The sequence below is a fragment of the Onychomys torridus genome, chromosome 8, assembly GCF_903995425.1.
Source record: "Onychomys torridus chromosome 8, mOncTor1.1, whole genome shotgun sequence".
In the NCBI taxonomy this organism is placed as follows: Eukaryota; Metazoa; Chordata; class Mammalia; order Rodentia; family Cricetidae; genus Onychomys; species Onychomys torridus.
Genome location: NC_050450.1, coordinates 59,255,872 through 59,273,063, shown reverse-complemented (window position 1 = coordinate 59,273,063; position 17,192 = coordinate 59,255,872). Strand labels below are relative to the sequence as shown.

The 17,192-nt window shown below is 45.2% G+C and overlaps 1 protein-coding gene across 1 annotated transcript in view; it reads left to right on the top strand.

Annotated features, from left to right (window-relative positions):
• Positions 1 to 17,192, top strand: part of Nup88 (nucleoporin 88) — a 46,797-nt gene that overhangs the window by 5,624 nt on the left and 23,981 nt on the right. The gene's annotated exons all lie outside the window — the stretch shown is intronic.

Genomic DNA, 17,192 nt, shown 5'->3' with positions numbered 1-17,192 from the left:
CCGCGAGATCCAGTGGATGACACAGGTTATACAGACAGATTAAAAAACAATCCAGTTCCTTCCAGCTGCATAAACAAAACACTTTCAACAATCAAGGATAGAGATTACAAATGTGAAGGCTGGAAAAACCACATTTAAAGCAATTGGAAACTAAAAAGCACGCTTGTGTTAGCTATTTTATTATCTAACAAAAATGACTTCAAACAAAATTCATTAAAAGTGATGTGGATGAATATCTTTAGTCATTCAACGGTAAACTCCACCAATAATGACGTTTTCAAAACTATTTAACATCTATGCCCTAAGCACAAGACGCACCTCTTTAGTAAATATATGCTTCTACAGATTAAATGACACATTGACTCTCAACATCAGTGTTTTGATAGTGGGTTAGACTACAAATACACCCAACCCTCAACCAGTGGACTGGTCACCCAGACAAACACCAAATGGAGAAATATTGAACCTTATGGATTGTATAAACCACAAGAATAATACATACTAAAGAATATTCCACCCAAACAAAAAGAATATACATTCTTCTCAGCACCACATTGAATTTTCTTCATGGTTGATGACACCGTTGAACATAATTCAAGTCTCAATAGATGCAAGAAAATTACAACAGCTTATTGCATCCAATCAGACCATCATGGATTACAGATGGATTTAAAAAAATAAACAAAAAGTTTAAAAACTCATGAAAACTGAACAACACTCCACTGAAGAATATGGTGCTGTGGATATTGCTCTGTATAAATAAAATGCTGTATGGCCAGTGGCCAGGCAAGAAGTATATGCAGGACAATAGAGAAGAGAATTCTTAGAAGTGGAAGGCTGGGCAAGCAGAGTTGCTGCCAGCCACTGCCATAACAGAAAAGAGATAAGGTACTGGTAATCCACGAGCCATGTGGCAAAGTATAGATTAATAGAAATAGGTGAATTTATGATAAAAGAAGTAGATAACAAGAAGCCTGCCATGGCCATACAGTTTCTAAACAATGAAAGTTTCTGTGTGTTTACTTGGTTGGTTCAGAGCAACTATGGGCCTGGCGGGTGAAACAGATTTTGTCCTGAAAGTTGGCCAGGCAGGAAAACTCTAACTACAAAATGGGTGAAGACAGAAATAAAGAAGCAAATTAAAGAGTTTATAGTATTCAATGAAAATAAATACACAAGCTATCCAAAGTTAGAGGACACAATGAAAGTGATAATATGAGCAAACTGTATAGAACTGAGTTTCCCAATTAAAATAAAAAAAGATTTCACACTTTCAACTTAAAACATACATGAAAGAACTAGAACAAAAAGAATAAGTATAGCCAAGAGCCATAGACATGAAGATAGTATCAAATAAGGGTTAAATTAACCAAATAGAAAGAAAGAAAAATACAGGAAATCAATGTAACACAGAGTTGGTTCTTCAAAGAAATCCATAAAACAGCAAAACACTTATCCAAACTACCTAAGAGAAAATTAATCCTAATTAATAAAATCAAAAATAAAAGGGAGCCCATAACAACACACAATGGGGAAAGCCAGGGACTAGAGTTCGAGGGCTGCAATTGATCAGGACAGGTGACACTCCTTGAACACGTCCATCAGCTCCATAGATATTTGAGATAGGCAAGACAAGAGCTGGGTTGATGCACAGGGCCTCTGAGCTTGTGCAGCCCCACAATGTTGATTGTCAGGGCCAAGCCTGCAGATCACCTAACTAAACACATCCTCTTCCTGAGGATGGAAGTTCCTCCAGTCCTCTCCTCACAAGCACAGCAATCTCCAGATGTACCCACAGGCAAGACCCTATCAGACACACTCACAGAATATCTTCAAAGACATTCCCCCCTCTCTCAAAATGTCCTTCCAGGTATTATTTTAGCCTGATGCAGAGGACCTGAGACTCCTATGATGACTTCAGTTTCAAAGAAAGAGGCAGAAGCTGGACGGGCCGGTGGTGGCGCTCGCATTTAATTCCAGCACAAAGGCAGAAGCAGGTGGATCTCTGTGAGTGTGAGGTCAGCCTTGCCTACAGAGTGGGATCCAGGAAAGGGATTTGTATGAAACCATACCAAATACAACTCACACCATTTGTCTTGAGGTATACATCGTAAACATGGAAAACATAGTCATGTTAGGCAGGGAAAGACCATTTTTATCCAGTTCTACAACTTAGGTTCAACTGGGGTAACTACTCAAATTTGGTTTCACAAACATTCAGTTCTTTATCCAGATTCTTAGTTGCCTGGTCGGTGGACCCAAGAAATGGCCAGTCAGAAGAACATTTATTGTTCAGTAGCATTGCTTACCTCACTACTCACTGCTAGGGCCAACTACAATCACAGCATGAAAGTTTTCTACCTCTTTCTTGCTCACCCCTTCCTCTGCTGTGACTACACCTGCTTGACAGCTGGTCAGTGAACTCAATTCTTATACAAGTCCCCACTTCATTTGTAAATTCACAATACAATCTTGAGAAATTTGAGGATACTCATTCACTGCTCTGTTTTTCCTTCCCACAGACCAGTCAAGGCTCAGCCTGGATGGAGTTGCAGGACTATTTTTTCAGCACTGGAAGACAGAGACAGAATTAGGTGTTCAACACAATTTTCAATTATATAATGTGAGGCAAACCTGAGCTAGAGGAGATAATGTCCTGAACCAATGGTTCACAACCTTCCTAATGCTGAAAGTCTTTAATACAGTTTCTTATGATGTGGTAAACCCCAAGTGTAAAATTATATTCACTGTTATTTCATAACTCTATTTTTGTTCCTGTTATGAATTATAATATAAATATCGGCACGTCCTGACAGACTTTAGCCAGTCCTATGGTAGAGTCATTTGATTCCCCTACAGGAGCCATGACCTCCAAGGTTGAGAAGCACTGCTATAAAATGATATAAATAAATACATAAACAATCAGCAGTTAAAAATGAAATAAAAGTTCTTTTGTTTTAAGTTTTATGTATTCATTTTATATACAGTTTTCTATCTCCACGTATGTCTGCACACCAGAAGAGGGCACCAGATCACATTAGGTGGTTGTGAGCCACAATGTGGCTGCTGGGAATTGAACTCGGGACCTCTGGAAGAGCTCTCAGTGCTCTTAACCTCTGAGTAATCTCTCCAGCCAGAAATAAAATTCTTAAATTGGGAAACATAGAAAAAGAGAAAAAAAAACTGTTGGTAATGCATTAAAAGAAATGAATATTAAAAATAATACTAATAATGTTTTAAAATGATAAAAAAATTAAAAGCATATGTAGATATACTGACATTGAAATGGAATAGGCACCTCCATGGTAGTGTGACTACCATTAATGAAAGAATTTATGACTTTGTCCCATGTAAAATGATAGACACTGAATGCTTTAAACTCACACATGGTGTTACAGAAAATGGCCTGTACCTCAAACCTCTCAGCTGATTTCACTGTATCAGCCAGGATTGAACATATCTTCATAGGAGAGTTTGCTAATTGGAAACTGAATATTTAGTAGTTCAAGCTATCCTCCATAAACTTAACACCAGTCAATAGTTTCTGTCTGCATCCACATGGAAGGAATTAATGCATGCAGGAAAATTACAATGAAAGTCACTCACCATGCCCCATCAGTCCTTTGTAATGGAGACCCTGTAGCTCAATGCACTCAACTGCACTCTGTGATCAAGCTATTGCCTAGTCTAATGCCCACTGTAGTGTACACAGTGGCCCATCCCCCTGTTGCAGGCCCCACCTCTGTCTGCAGCCAATACCACTGTTCCTCCTCTTCTGGTCTGAAGGAAGAAGCCATTTTCCACACAGATTACCTTTCTCTGTTGTGCAACGGACAATTCAATATATGTGGTTCAAACTGGTAATTTAAGAACTCAGTTATGGCGTGAACTTGTAAACCAAAATTTAGCATGATGAGTCAGGAGATAATGAAGACAGGGATCAAGCCCATCTACAGACAGGGTTCATGTCCTCCTCAATGAATGTAGGAGACCTTGACTTAAAACTGCTTTTCAAAAAGACCAGAAATGCCCCTGTTCTAGAATTAATATACCTCCATTGCATACCAGGTCTTAATGTTAATTATGACCCTGTAATGGTCTTTTGAGCAGCATGTTAGAGGCCAGTTTTTTAATGGAAGGATAGGCATTTCTACTGTTTATAAACCAGGGTTGGCTCCCATGATATAGATTATAGCTGGTTAATCTTAGGGAACAAATGTGGTGGTGTTGTATTCCCCAAATATTGTGCCATCTAATTAAACATAGTGGTTATTCAGTGGTGGTACACACCTTTAATCCCAGCACCTGGCAAGTGGAGCCAGGCAGATCTCTGAGTTCAAGGCCACATTAGAAACAGTCAGGCATGGTGAATCATGCCTTTAATCCTAGAACACAAGCCTTTAATCCCATGAAGTGTCAGCAGAAAGAGAAATCTGTATAAGTGAGAGGACCAGAAACCAGAAGCATTTGGCTGGTTAAGCATTTGGGCTTCTAGCAGCAGTTCAGCTGAGACCCATTTGGATGAGGACTCAGAAGCTTGCCATCTGAGGAAACAAGTCCACCTGAGAAACTGGTGAGGTGAGGAGGCAGTGGCTTGTTCTGTGTCTCTGATCTTCCAGCATTCATGCCAAAAACTGGCCTCAGGTTTGATTTTATTTAAAAAAAAAACTATTAAGATTCCTCTTACAAAGAAATACTCACATCTTATCATACGAATCTCTACCTGGCATGGTTAGCATACTGCTTATCTTTGAGGTACTAGTTGTGATGCACTCCTATCTTACATAAATTCTACATTGTGAATTAATGTCTCCTAAGAACAGTAAAGACCACTTACCATCAATTCTATTACCATCAATTCTACTCTTCCATATCACAATTTAGCATTGGAGTGCAACTTTACATAGGAAATACTGTCTACAAGCTCCAAAAATCAATTCCAGTTACATTCTAAATCTTAATGTTAAATGTTCAAAGATTAGATCTTCTGGAAAATAAGGGAGAAACCAGGCCTCTTTGACTTTGGAAATCTGTGTTCTGTAGAAACACCCCGTGCATGGTGCCAACATTTCACAGTGATATCAACAAGGACATTTCAAAGCATAGTCCTGCTCCCAATACTCTGCACAGATGCAGCCAGCAGAGTGAATGTATTCAGAGGCAGCCAACCAGCCCCAACAATTGCAAAGACTATGCAGAACCATGCAGGACAAGGCAAGAGTAAGCTGAACTCTGCATGTGACCACTTGTTTCCACCCAGCAAGGGGAGGACTCAACACACTGACTCCCATGACTCAATTGAGCATTCCTTTGAGTCTGGGGATGGCAGCCGTTCACTCCCCATATTGTGGTTTTCCAGCTTGGCCATGCTCTCTGTTCAGCTCCCTGCAGCAACACTCAAGCTGCACAGCAAACAAAACTACTGGTGACAGATTCACTTCTGATAGTTGATGATACACATGGCTCCAGACCCAGAGCTGGAGGTAAACTGGACCACCGCCATGTTGGGAAGTGGAGGTGGGAGGAGCCACTGGCCACAGCAGTTCTTCAGTCTTTCAAAATGGATATTACACAGAGAATCTGGTTAATGTTATCTTTGGGATTTTTAACTACAGAAAAGATTTGATTGTAAAAGCTGTTGATTTAAACAAATATGTAAATTTTGAAGACACCTTGACTTCAAATTTTGGATATAGGGATCTATTGCTTTGAAAAAGAGGCTCTGCTTTTATTTTCACCGAAAGCCAGAGGCTATGGATTTGTTCCACATTAAGATACATCGGTTTTGATCAGCCCAGACCGCCTAAAAGGTCTCTGATAACAAAATGGCCCAGATGATCCAACATCCAGAATGGTTTCAAGGCAGCTGGCTCAGAGGTTTACCCTGACAGACTACTCCAAAATCCTAAAATTTACTTTGTGTCCCCATAAGAAACAGCGCCCCCCCTCCAGCAGTAAACAGTAAGAGAAACTACGCCCAATTTCCCAAAATTCTCAACCTTGCTTTGGAGATGGAATTGGCTCACTCTTTCTCTAAACCCATACAGAAATAAAAAGGGGGTTAAGTGATTCTTGAGTCCCAAATCAAATGAGCCCTCTTATGTGGGACAGAAAAAAACAATAGTTTAATTTAAATCAGGTTGATTATAAATGTGATCTCTTTCTAAAAAAAATGACATATGATCTAGATGTAATAAGATAAAAGGGTAGATTAATGAACTTACTTTTAAAACACAACAACTTGTTTAAAAAGTCTTACATTGGTATAGATTTTAGTCTATTGATACAACTTAAAGTTAATTTTGTTATTCTGTATAAAAAATATTTCTACTCTCATTTAAGGTTTTATGTTTATACAACTCATTTAGATTGTAATGGATAATTAAGAAATACAGATCAATTAGTCTTCTATGATAGTAAAACTTATAGTCATGTGAAGTTTTCTAGGTATACATACATATATTTCAGGTAGACTAGTAATCTTCAAACACTTCAAAGGTCTACAAAATATGGCACCACCCTACCCAGGGAAAGAGAGAGCTCTCATTGTACAAAGTGTCAATATTGGACAAAGAATAAATTCAGGAGATAGGGAATCTGAGAACCCTGATTAGACCAACAGTCGCTTTCTGAGAAGCAGAATCTGCCACCCCTCATGGGACCAAGTTAGGCTTCCTGAAACACTGAATCCGTCAGTTATGACTGGACCAAGATTGCTGTTAAGATCAAGGATGAATCCACGAGGAGATGGGCAGACGTCAAAGCAGAAGTACATACAGCAAAATAATGAGCAATACAGCATCACCAGAACCTAGCCCTCCTCCAACAGCAAGCCTTGAACATCACAAAATGGAAGAAGCAGAAGAAAGCAACCTTATGTATAACATCATGCAGATGCTAGAGGCTTTTAAAGAAGAAATCAAAAATGAAATTGAGGAAAAGACAAACAAAAATGTGAAGGAAATCAATAAGGAACATAAAATGTCAAACAAAAAATGAGAAGAACACTTTAAAATAAAATTAGAAGAAAAGACAAATAAAGCAGAAGAAAGCAATCAATGCCTGGAAGAAAACCATGATGAAGCAATGAAACAGATGAGGGAAACAGTACAAGGCCTGAAAAAGGAACTAGAAAAAATGAAGAAGATACAAACAGAGGGAATGCTGGAAATAGAAAATCTGAGTAAATGAACAGGAAACACAGATGCAAGATTAAACAAAGAATATGAGAGATAGAAAAGAAGATCTCTGGTGTAGAGCATACAGTAGAGGAAATGGAATCTTCAGTCAAAGAAAATACCTATGCCAAAAAAATTATACCAAAAAATGTCCAAAAAATTTGGGCCACCATGAAAAAAACCAAACATACAAATAATAGGTATAGAGGAAAGAGAACAATACCAACTCAAAGGCACAGAAAATATATTCAACAAATCATAGAAAAAAAACTTTTAAAACATAAAGAAGGATGTCTATGTAGATACAAAAAGCCTATAGAACACAAGACTAGGCCCCCCCAAAAATCCCTGTTGCCACATAATAATTAAACAACTAAATGTACAAAATTTAAAAAAAAAGAATATTAAGAGCAGCAAAGGAAAAAGGCCAAGAGACTTATAAAGGCCAACCCCTCAGAATAACACCTGATTTCTCAATGGAGACTTTGAAAGCCAGAAGGACATGGACAGATATAATGCCGACACTAAGAGACCATGGATTCCAGCCTAGACTAATATACATAGCAAAACTTTCAATCATCATAGATGGAGTGAACAAGACATTCCAAGACAAAGCCAGATTTAAACTATACTCATCCACAAACCCAGCCCTACAGAAAGCACTAGAAGGAAAATTCCAAACTAAGGAAGTCAGATGCACCCTCCAAAACACAACCAAAAAGTTAACACCACAGCAGTAAACCCCCAAAGAAGAGAAGTACACACACACTACCACCAAAAAATAACAGGAACTATCAATCATTGGTCATTTATATCCCTTAATACCAATGGATTTAATTCAGCTATACACCACAATCTACTGAACAGGATTATCTGGACTCCTCAACAAAATTATCTAGATATCTGCAAGGATCATAAACTGCTGACAGAATATAACAAGAAGGAATAATACAGGAACTATGAACCCAAAGCCAAATCTGGCACAGTAGAAAGACACTGGGCCCTGCAAGAAGATCTCAGGTGTAGGAGAAAACTTGGGCAGTACACATACTAACTTAGAAGGTTTAGGTGGATCTCATGAGACCTTCTCCCAAGACCAAATACTTCAGGAAACTAGTGACTGTTGAGGGTGAGAATTGATTTTTCCCAAGGTTCATTTTCCAAAAAATAAAGTGGTCTAGCATGAAATCATATAAAGAAAATAATTACCAAATGGACTGAGTATCTCATATTTATTCATGTGCATAGACATATAAATATATATGCAATAGTAATAGCAAAAAGTAAACAAGTAGTTTAAGACATAATAAGTGAGCGCATGCAGGAAGCTTTCTTTGAACAACCAGTTCCCCAAATCATGATACAGAGACTGCTTAATAATTATGAATGCTTCCTTTCACATGGTTTATGGAACAAAATGTGGATTCTGCCCTTTCTACACACCAAACACTATGCACACATAAGAAATCTCTGCATATTAGAAATTTCTTTTGTCCCCTAAAACTAAACGTCACCCATATCACACCATCGTGGCTGGTGGTAGCAGAAAGTTAGTAGCATTCAAATCACATATTGCTGAAAGATGATCCACATCACCATCTTTACTACCAGTTTCTAAATTATTTGTAACATTTATAAGACAAACATGAAAGTGGAGTGCAATGTTCAGAACTTCTAGAAACGAGAAGTTTTCCAAATTGCCGTCCTACTACACACCACAGGCGTGCCTGTGTGTGCAACTTGACAGTGATATTTCAAACATCATATCCTCCTGTAGAGTATTCCCATACTCAGGGAGGCTCAGAGGACAAGGAGTACTGCCCAAGTCACCTCATGGATGGACAGTACACAGTCTGGCTCATGGTCAATCCAAGTCCCCACAGAAATGACAACTCAGCAGACCTTGTCTGAACATGCTACACTCAAGCTACAACAATACAGGACCACAAAAATCTACATTAGAGCATGCAGGATGAGCAGGACGATGCTGGACAATTCAGCATGAAGCAAGAATAAGCTGAACTCTGCCTCTGACCACTTGTTTCCACCCAGCAAGGGAAGGACTTAGCACATTGACTCCCATGACTCAATTGAACACTCCTTTGAGTCTGCCGGGATGGCAGCCCCTCACTCACCATATTGTGATTTCCCAGCTTGGCCATGCTGTGTGTTCACCTCCCTGCAGCAACACTGGAGCTACACAGCAAACAAAACTACTGGAGACAGATTCTCTTCAAAGCCAAGCCTGAAGCTGCTAGCCAGAAGGACCCCACACAACTTCTGATTGGCACGTAACCTGGAGAACCTGATTGGCTAGTGAGGCATGACTGACTAGAGCATCTCCCAATATGGTTACACTATGATTAAAGGCACAGCACAAAGATACCTGATCCTGCCTTCCACCGTATACCCCGACCTTTTCTGAATCACCAGAGATTTACATTTCAATAGCACTAGCCCCTGGCCTTAGTAGCAGACAATGAGATCTTTCTGTTCTCCATAGGCACTTCCTCTTCATTCTCCTGGACACAATGTGGCTAGCTAGCTTATACAACCCACTATACTGTGTAGGGTGGAGTAAATCCCTGTCATGCAGGGGGAAGGGTATCCAGAATATTTACAACTAAAGAGAGATTTAAGAAAACAAAAGGAGATGTTTGTTACTTGGCTTCAACTGAGGTCTGGTGAATTGAATGTACTTTTTACCTGCTTGTCCAAGGGACTTCAGACAACCAGGAAAGAAAACAGGAACTAGATCCCATACAAGATAATAGGCCTTTCGCCCATCAGAAAGCTGGATTGTGGCTCCATTGCTTAAGGAGTTTTCAGGAATGAAAGTCAGTGCAAATTGTTGGCAAATGAAATAATAATAATATATAGTGTTCATGGAAAATTTAATACTTACAGAATAATAAAGCTATGAAGAATGTCTTTATGAACACTATTGTTAGGCAACACATCTTTCTCAGTGGGCAGGTGAAATAAAACCCACAACTGTATTATTAAATGTATTCTATTTGAATAGAACTGGTAGAATGTATCTCTCCATGAATATAGGAGTTGGATTTACTAGAATTTCACACAAATTGTGATAGAGCTAGTCAAACTGAAAGACCCCCGGAGGGATCTCCCCTCAGGTGAGACCCCCGTCTCAAGGAGCACGCAGCGACCACAAATCAGATGCAACAGCACGAGGTTTATTCAAACACAGGTACCTGGGCGACAAAGCCTCTCGGAAGACTTGCGCGCCTCTGGGTTGGTGAGATGGGTTTTTATAGCAAAAAGCGCGGGTACAGAAGCAGAAAGCATTGGTCAAAGGGCTCTGATTGGATAATTCAAACAAGGCGCGAATGGTTACAGAGCTCTAATTGGACAAAGCGAGGCGCGAGTATACAAGTATAAATCCAATAGGGCGTGAACTCAGGCTCAGGGCGGTTTGTGGGTCTCCTTGGTAACCAGATATGTGTGTTGACTCAACCCCTATCTAGAATTCCTCCCATACTGACGCCAGGTGGTCTGTCCCTGACATCCTGCTTATCTCTACACCTTTGCCTTCTAGCTGAATTCCTTCTGACGCCAGGTGGTCTGTCCCTGACATCCTGCTTATCTCTACACCTTTGCCTTCTAGCTGAATTCCTTCGTGCCTCATCTCACAAGCTGGGGAATTTCCAATGGCTCTTAGGGGGTTTGCACAACAGGGCATTGACGAAGGTTTGGCTGAGAACAATCAGTGTCCATCAAAGGGTTGAGCAACATTTCTTAATAGCTATCTGGGCTGTGGTGGGGCCATTCTGTTTCCTGGAACTGTCTTTTGTTCCTTACAAACATAGCATTACTATAGGGGTGTCGGGGGGGGGTCTTTCATTCCCCCATTTTCTTTTTAACTAAATGGAATCTTTCATTTATTGGGATGCATAAAGGCGAGGGGCCGGGGGTGGTGGTTCAGTCTCTGACTGATGGAGTCGTTGATATTGTTGAGTTAGTACCAGAGTTTGAACCACCGAAATTCTCTCCTTAATAAATTGAGTAAGTCTGTTTAAAATGCAAGGGCCGAACATCAAAATAAGCACAAGAATCAGCAGGGGGCCCATGATGGTCGATATGAGGGTGGTGAGCCATGGGGACCTGCGGAACCATCCCTCGAACCATCCTTGTTGTTCAAAATATCTCTGTCTCTGCTTCAACCGCTCTCTGAGTTTCGCCATGCTATCTCTGACCAAACCTGTATGATCAGCATAGAAACAGCATTCTTCCTTCAGAGCGGCGCATAGTCCTTGTCCAGATACTTCTGACAGAGTCATCTTATGTTGGGTCTCTCCCAGGCATCGCGCGGGGGGGGGGGGGGGGGTGTCCAGCTGGGAATGCGGGCCCTGTATTGCTACCCCTTCATAATAGGGAGGGAGGGAGAGTAAACATAGCCAACATTCCTGAGTTCGGTTAGGCTGGGTGGCATTTAGGGTGGAATAGGCTCCTTGCAGTAGACCAAAGAGTCGATCCCCTGTCCCTAGGCGGGTCCTGGTGGGGGCCGCAGTTGTTGGGGCTGCAGTTATGTTGGGAACATTCATATTGGGTGACATAGTGGGAGTGAGGAGTTGCTTACCCTGTCCCGTCTGGGATGGGGGTTTCTGATCTGAGAGGACCGAGTTGGGGCCAACTGACAGGGGGGTGGTTTCTGCCTTGAGCTGAATTTTGAAGGTCAGGCCTTTGTTAAACCCTGTCATATAAAACCTGAGTCCCCAAGTATGCCCGGACTGCCATCCTCTATCCTCCTTGCCCTTTTCAGTGAAAGAGATAACAATTGGTAAGGGGACAGTTCCCTCAGTGCTGACTGTACATTTGTTGGGGCTGGAATAATTTTTAGACACCGTTATCAAGTCCCAACTAGAGCTGGGCTTCCAATAGGCCCCGCCGGTGGTCTCACATCCCCATTGTTTGCAGAAGAATTCCTCATATCCCCCACATCTACGGGCCTCCTTCCGGTTGCGGCCATCACGGGGGCAGACATAAAAGTCATAAGTGGACAAGGAACAACGGGTGTTTGCATTGATACATCCCGGTCCCCTCTGTGGGAAATGGCCTCGTCCTCCCCCAGGCCTGATTGACCGGGCTGTGCGAACCGGGAAGTCAGAATGACTCAAATGAGCAATGTCCCAAGCGTCCAGGCCCGCTATCAGCTGACAAATATCGGGAGTTAGGGGTGGCCACCAGGTGTGGGGGGCATGGTTGGCTGTGGTTGACCATATGGTCTCCCCGGTTTGGGATATAACTTGCCAAGTGAGCCTTTTAACCTGGTGAGGGGATCCTGACCCCAGGGTTGGGAGAGGGGTGAGAGTAAGGAGGAGTATCAGGCACGAGAGAGTCTTATCTTCAGTGGATTTTGAGTGCGCTGTACCTTCCATGTGGACTCCTTGGCACTGGTCGGGTCAATCTCCTAAGCAGCCTTCACGTGGGAGGCGTGGACCCAGGCAGCAATCCCGTCGACCTTGAGAGCAGTTGGTGTGGTCAGCAGGACGGTGTATGGTCCCTTCCACCGTGGTTCCAAATTTTTGGTCTGATGTCGCCAAACCCAGACGGAGTCCCCGATCTGGAAGGGATGAGGGACTATTGGGTGGTCCAGTTGCTCTCGGTAGGCCGCTGCCAGAGGTTTCCAAACTTCCTTCTGTACTAGCTGGAGGGCCTGGAGGTGTGCCTCTAAGGTAGGGCTGGTGGCGAAGGACGAAATGTCAGGATGAAGGAAATTCACAATAGGTGGGGGGGGCCCCATATATAATTTCAAAGGGAGTCAAACCATAGGGTCCGGGAGTATTCCGGGCCCGGTAAAGGGCTAAAGGGAGTAGGAGCACCCAGTCTCTAGAGCCAGTTGCAAGCGTTAATTTGGTCAGTCTCCTTAATGGTTCTATTAGCTCATTCTACCTGTCCTGAGCTCTGGGGCCGGTATGCACAATGAAGCTTCCAATCAATCCCCAGCAATCTGGCCACCCTCTGACTTACCTGGGAGACGAAGGCAGGCCCATTATCGGACCCCATTACCTGGGGCATCCCATATCTGGGAAAAATGTCCTCCAACAGCTTTTTGGCCACGACGTTGGCTGTTTCCTTCTTGGTGGGGAATGCTTCCATCCATCCAGAAAAGGTGTCCACAAAAACCAGGAGGTAACGGTAGCCATAGAGTCCGGGCGTTACCTCTGTGAAATCTATTTCCCAATGAGTCCCAGGGCGATGGCCCCTTAGGCGGGTTCCCTTGCCTAAGTGGGCCTTTCCGGGGTTCACTTGGGCGCATGCTGGACAGCTAGAGGTCACTTGCTGGAGTATTTGGTCCTGGTTCAGTAGTATAGCCCCAGAAGCCTCGTCGGCCAGTAGGGCCTTCATTTTGCCCTTGCTTAGATGGGTCAGTGCATGAAGGAACTTGAGCATGTATTGAGTATGGGAAGTAGGCATGACTAGTTTGTCTTCTTTTGTATAAGCCTGCTTCTCAGAGTCCCACTCCGCCCCCATTTTCTTTGCTAGCTCATGGTCCTCAGAGCTGTAGGGCATAGGGCCTCTGCTAGGCGGCGGGTGACCCTGCAGGAGCATCAACAGCTGCCCTTCCTTGGGTGGTTGGGAGGCTGCGGCTCGGGCGGTTAGGTCAGCCAGCCTGTTTCCCCGAGCCACCGCTGTGTTCCCCTTCTGGTGCCCTGGACAGTGCATTATACTGAGCTGCCGTGGGAGGAATAGTGCTTGTAGGAGATCCAGAATCTCTTTTTTATTTTTGACTTCTTTACCTTCTGAAGTCAGGAGGCCCCTCCGTCTGTAGATTTCTCCATGCACATGGGCAGTGGCGAAGGCATATCTGCTGTCAGTATAGACTGTGAGTCTCTTACCTTCCGCCATCCGGAGGGCCTGGGCGAGTGCAATCAGCTCCGCTTTCTGGGCCGATGTTCCAGCCGGCAACGGCGAGGCCCAGACCACCTCAGACTCAGTGGTGACAGCTGCTCCTGCTCTTCTCATCCCTTCCTCGAGGAAGCTGCTCCCGTCCGTGAACCAGACATAGTCTGAGTCCTTCAATGGTTGATCGGTCAGGTCTGGACGGGTGCCGTGCGCTTCTGCCAGGATCTGGAGGCAATCATGCTCCCCCGAGGAGGTAGGCAGGGGTAGTAGGGTGGCCGGATTGAGGGAAACTGTGGGGCCGAAGGTCACTCGGTCGGTGTCCAGCAGTAAGGCCTGATAATGAGTCATTCTGGAATTGGAGAGCCATCTGTCTGGGGGCTGCCGGACTAAGGCTTCCACCGCATGGGAGGATAGCACAGTCATTGGCTGACCCAGAGTCAGTTTACCCGCATCCTTGAGCAGGACTGCAACAGCGGCTACCATGCGTAAGCAAGGGGGCCATCCAGTGGCTACCGGGTCCAATTTCTTGGATAGATAGGCCACCGGCCTCCTCCAGGGCCCCAGTTTTTGCACTAATACCCCTTTAGCAAAGCCTGAGTTCTCATCCACAAATAGTTCAAAGGGCTTGGTTAGATCTGGTAGGCCCAGGGCTGGTGACTCGAGCAATGCTCTTTTAATTTGTTGGAAGGCCTGTTGATGTTCTTCCTCCCATCGGAACATGATTCCCGGCTTAGTGAGAGGATATAGGGGGGCAGCCAGTTCAGCAAACCCTGGAATCCAGAGGCGGCAGTAGCCGGCCGTGCCCAAAAATTCTCTGACCTGCCGAGGGCCCTTGGGAGGGGGGATTGAGACTATTGCCTCTCCAAGAGGGGGTCGCCTTCGTTCTCCCATCCTAACTCCCTCTCTGTCTTGGCCCTGCAACACTACGGCGGCCAGTGTCTTGATCTCCTTGTGTCGTCTCTTGTCCCTCTCATCCTGTTTCTGCCACATCCTCTCCTCCCTCAACAGATCCGAAAGATTCAATGTCGACAGTCCTTCTAACCTCTGTAACTTAGTCCTGATATCTGGGCTCGACTGGTAGATAAATGACAGGATAACTCCTGGCGCCTGCCCTGGGTCCTCTGGATCATAGGGGGTGTACATTCTATAAGCCTCTTTTAGCCTTTCTAAGAATGCGGCCGGCGTCTCCTCCTTTCCCTGGATGGTGCTTCTTACCTGGGCCTAATTAGTGGGCCGCCTGGCAGCGGCACGGAGACCCGCTAAGAGCAACTGGCGATAGAGACGTAGGTGTCCCCTACCTTCATCGGTGGTATAATCCCAATTTGGGCGCGTGAGGGGAAAAGCTATGTCAATGAGATTGGGGAGCTGGGTAGGTCTCCCATCTTCGCCGGGGACCAGCTTCCGTGCTTCCAGGAACACCCGCTGCTTCTCCTCCACAGTCAGGAGGGTCTGCAAAAGCTGTTGGCAGTCATCCCAGGTTGGCCGATGGGTCACTAGGATAGACTCAATCAAGTTGGTTAACGCCACGGGATCTTTGGAAAACGGGGGGTTAAATTGTTTCCAGTTATAGAGATCAGAGGCCGAGAATGGCCAGTACTGGAGGTGGCGGCCAGGCCCTTCTCTGAGGGGAAAGGCCTTGGATTCCAGGGGGGTGTCATCCCGGCGGGCCCGAAGGCGACTGGCGATGGGTGAGGGAACCGGGGTCCCCCCTGTGTCCCCGCCAGTTGCCATCCTCTCAGGGGCTGCTGCCCCTCCGATGGCCGGCGTCCCTGTTTCCGGTCCCGCGGCTGGCGCGGCTAGTGCTGCACGATAAGGTGGCGGCTCAGCTGTTAGGAGGTCAATGAGGGGAGAGTCTAGGTCGGAGGGGAGGACGGAAGGCTTGAGAGCCTCTTTGCGGGGAAGTATAGGGTATAAAGAGGAGGAAGAAATCGCAGGAGGTGCGGAGGGCGGGGGAGAAGCCAAAGGGGTTGTAGAGGGACCTAGGAGGAAGGGCTTGACCCATGGAAATGGGTTTTCTACCAGGGATCTCCAGATGGCTATGTAGGGGACCTGGTCCGGGTGCCCGTGGGGTTTGGAGGCAAAAATCTTCCCTTCAACCTGTGAAATCAAAGAGAGGTTAAAGGAGCCCTCTCGGGGCCAGCCGACACCCATCCTAACCCATTCGGCCTCGCAGAGGGTGGTCCATTTATTCTTTTTGATGATGACTCCTTCATTGTTGCTACGGCCTTTTACATCCGACCAGCGGTCGAGAGTGAGGCCCAGGGGCGTAGCGACGGTTTGTCCCATTCTGGTGTCTAGATAAAGAAGAATTAGGCAACAAACAAGAAACAGACAAACAACAGACGTGACAACAAATCGCGCTGCGCGGCTTCGGCGCAAAACCGAAAGCAAGAACTCAGTCGGGGGTTGGGAGGGTTTGCGCCCTCCGTCCCCTGCCAACACCACGTATCCCTCGGATACCTGGGAGGCCCCGAAAAACCGTGCCCCAAAGGGGACTTCAGACTCCCGTGGAACGTCTTCCAGGGTTGGTGAGCGAAGTCCGGGCTCGTCAGCCCCTTCAGCCTCACCCCGATACAGAACACTAGGGGAGATACCCTAGTGCGGGACTCAGGCGGCCCGGCCTCACGACAAGTCTGCCTGCCTCCTCTCCCGGCACTACAATCAGGCGGCCCGGCCTCACGGCAGACCTTGCCCGCCTCCTTTCCTGGTCCCTCCGGACGCTGCGCAGGAACAGAACTCAAACACAGAAACAGACAGCACAGAGACAAAACGGACACAGGACGGCTCGAGCTTAAACACAAATACCGAGGCCGGCCGGCTTACCTCCTGATGGTGGGTTGGTGGTCCGTGAGTAGAGGGTCTCTGCCTCCTGGCTGGCTCGCCAAATGAAAGACCCCCGGAGGGAATCTCCCCTCAGGTGAGACCCCCGTCTCAAGGAGCACGCAGCGACCACAAATCAGATGCAACAGCACGAGGTTTATTTAAACACAGGTACCTGGGCGACAAAGCCTCTCGGAAGACTTGCGCGCCTCTGGGTTGGTGAGATGGGTTTTTATAGCAAAAAGCGCGGGTACAGAAGCAGAAAGCATTGGTCAAAGGGCTCTGATTGGATAATTCAAACAAGGCGCGAATGGTTACAGAGCTCTA